The sequence below is a fragment of the Nannospalax galili genome, unplaced genomic scaffold (genome assembly GCF_000622305.1).
Source record: "Nannospalax galili isolate Female #2095 unplaced genomic scaffold, S.galili_v1.0 scaffold723, whole genome shotgun sequence".
NCBI classification, from domain to species: Eukaryota; Metazoa; Chordata; class Mammalia; order Rodentia; family Spalacidae; genus Nannospalax; species Nannospalax galili.
This window is the reverse complement of record NW_008349978.1, coordinates 935,299-938,682: the sequence shown is the minus strand read 5'-3', so window position 1 is coordinate 938,682 and position 3,384 is coordinate 935,299. Positions and strand designations below refer to the sequence as shown.

Sequence of the window (3,384 nt, the reverse complement as noted above, 5' to 3'; positions counted from 1 at the left end):
AAGTGTTGCTGGCCCTGCCTAGGGCTCCTATACAAAAACAAAATGCAACCCAAACTGAGGCTTCTTCCTGACTCTTGACTCTGGGAGGTAGTGCTGGGGATAGGGGAACAGGACTGGGGCTTTGCAAATGGAATGTGTGCTAAGGGAAGGTACCCTGGAGACCTCTACCCCACCCCATTCCTCAGGATGGCACCAGCTGTCCCCTTGTCTTTCTCTTGCCACAGAGGAGGGAAAGGCAGTCCAATTTTCCAAGGTATCTGTGGGAGCTGAGCATGCTTGACCTGGTCACCAGACTGGGGCGGTGTTGGAGGCATGCCTCATTCCCCTTGTGTTTCTGTCCAGGTCCGGATCTTTCTTTTCCATCTCAGCATCTGTCAGGGTTTCCAGCAGGGGGCACCACTGGTCAGCATCATCATTATTCCAGATGGCAATCTCTAGAGTGGGTTCTCATTGAAGGCGTAGGTCTTCTGATGCCCGCTCAGCTGTCCCCAGATGCTGTATGCAATGCTGGTGACAAAGGCCCCACAAGCTCCGAGCATAGTTTTGGGGCAAATTTCTCCCAGGAGTTCTCCAACATCACTCAAACTTGTCGACCAGGGAGAAGTTTCCCACGTAGATGTTCAGCTTGATGATGATACGCTGGTTAGATTGGTCCTCCAGGATGCTGTCTGTGAGGTAGGACTCAATCTGCTGTCTGATGGCGGAGGCAATTTCTGGCACAGATGTCAGAGGATTCAGATTCAAGTCATCACAAAGGATTTCTGAAAACATCTCTGAGGTAATTAACTTTTCATTCATGTTCCAGGTAAAAGCATCCTGCAGCTTCTGCCCTTCTATCTCCAGGGGTACCAGCACCTCAGGCTGTGGTGCATTCTCGTGGCTCACAGCTGGGTCATGGTCATCAACACATTAGGGGAAGGTTCTCTTCTTGTCTCGGCCCATGTGATTTCTGTTGATGGTGGTGGAACATGGTACAGCATCCAGATGGTGGGAGCTGTTGGGCAGGGTAGACACCCACCAGCTGTTTCTCTTCGTCTTCTGTTCCCTGAGGTAGGTGGGGGTTTCTGTGATGGTAGATACAGCTTGTGTTTCTCGTTATTACCATTCTAAATATCTTCCACTTGTGGGGCTTTCAACAGTGCCACGCTGGTGGTGAGGGTGACATATCCATGATCATGTGATGATACAACTGTTTTCTTCCTTTCTTCCACAATGGCTAGCCACCTCCAGAGTGAGGGGTATCTCTAATACAGAGAACCTCAGAACATGCAGAGGTAGTTTCCCACCTCGGAGCCGATCATGTAGAACTCGCTGTTGTTCCCCAGCTGGAACTTGGCTAACTCCTGCCAGAAAATCTTGCTCAGTTCCATCACCATCATTGCGGAGGTGGAAACGGGCAACCAGGGCAGAGCTGGGAAGAATCAGGAGGGCTGGGTCAGGGCCAAGGCACGCAGGGCAGAGGGACACCAAAGACAGGAGGCAAAGGGCAGGTCGGGCGGTCGAGAGGGGTTCCTCGGCCCTTGAGACCCGTTTTTAAGGACAGATAGTAACTTGGTGAACAGTCTTGTGAGCCAAGTGTTGGGAAGAAGACTGTGGGCAGGTCCTGATTTACAGCTAGAGAAAAGAAAATCACACAGGCATAACAGGTGTATGTTTAAATGCCTTCCAACGTGGGCGTTCTGTCAGCCAACTGTTCCAATTAAGGCTGAACTTGTCCTATGCATTTGCAAAGTCAGATCTAATCTTTCCATGTTGCTGCATAAATAAAGTTCAAATGAGTTTCTGGGCTATGAAATTAGAGGAAGTTCTTTGTCGTTGTTATTCTTTACTGTGGCTCATAGATTAACAGGAACATTTCACTCATTATTATAATTTACAGTCTTATGATCTATTTCAACTATTACCGTCATCTGGGAATTGTTATTTTACAAAATTGACAGGAAAGAATAGCTCTAATCTAAAGATACGTCTCTAAAGCTTTTGGTGTCCTCTTGAATGATTTTTCAGATATTTGCTACAACCAGGATAAACCTCAGCCAACAAAAATGAGCTCTTAAAGGGATGAGCAGAGCCAAAAGAGACAAATCTATTGGTACATGGTTTCATAACTGATGCAGCTGTTGAATTGGTAATGTAAAGGAGTCAAATACTTTGTTCAAAATATACAAAAATAATAACTGTTGTGTGAATGCTCACTAATGCCAATTATTATTCATTATTAATGCTCTACCATCAAATAAAATATATATGTGCTTGTGCGGTGTCCTCCTACACATCTCTTTCTTGTCTTATTATCCTCGTGCCTTCATCACTAATTAATGATTTGATGCAAGTTAGAAATAGAAATCACAACCTGCTGTTGATATGAGATGACATTCTGATATGTGTTCAGTTTGTTTATCAAATTTTAATTATTGGTAAATATTTGATACTTTCCTAAGACATACTTTCAAGTTCCAAGTGGTTTTATGTGATCATCTAATTCCTCTTATCCTGATTTTGTAGAAAAAGAGTCAGTTCTGTATGGCTTTCAATTTCAGAGCTTTTGTTTCTGTTAATGGATTTATCTGATGGATGCTAAGAAGCTGCAGATCTTTAAGGCAATCAGTTGATTACCACCTAGGCATTCTGACTCTTGGAGGAAGAATTTGATTTCCTTTAGAGAGTGATTATTTCCTCTTGAAATGGGAGTGTTGTATGACACTATTTCTAGAAAGATGTGAAAGTCTACTCACTACAGATGGGAACCAAAACACTTTAACGTAAAAGCACAACTTGTGGAGGTTTGAATGACAAATGTCATCCATAGGCTTACGTATTTGAGCGCTTGGACCCCAGTTGGTGGTGCTTTTGCAACGGTTTAGCAGGTGCTAGAGGAAGTATGACACTGGGGACAGACTGAGAGTTCAGAGCCTTGTGCTACATACATTTTGTTCTCTGTTTCCTGTGCGTGTTTGAAGGTGTGAGCTCTCACCTTTGTGTTCCAGCCACCTACTGCCATGCCTCCCCCATCATTATGGACTCTTCTTCTGAAACCATAAGCCCAAATAAATTTTTCTTTGATAATTTGTCTTGGTCATGATGTGTATGACAGCAACAGAAAATTAAGTAATACAGAAGTTGGTACCAGAAAGTGGCTGTTGCTGTGCAAAACCTGTGTTTGAGTTTTTGTTTGCTTTTCTTTCTGTTTTTGTTGTTGTTGTTGCTGTTGTTGTAAAAATGTGGAAGACTTTGGAAATATGGACTAGAAACTCCGTTGAACAGTTTAACAGGCCATTTCAGTAGGAGCTTGGAAGGCAGTAGTGCTGAAGTAATATGGGCTGTAGAGGTCCAGCTCCCGCTCAAGAGGATTCAGAGGGGAACAAGGTATCTTACAGCAACTGG

General features: G+C 44.1%; 1 pseudogene; it reads right to left on the bottom strand.

The window, feature by feature from the left end:
• Positions 1-285: 285 nt before the first annotated feature.
• LOC103745263 lies at positions 286-1,379 on the bottom strand (annotated as a pseudogene).
• Between the last annotated feature and the right edge of the window lie 2,005 nt (positions 1,380-3,384).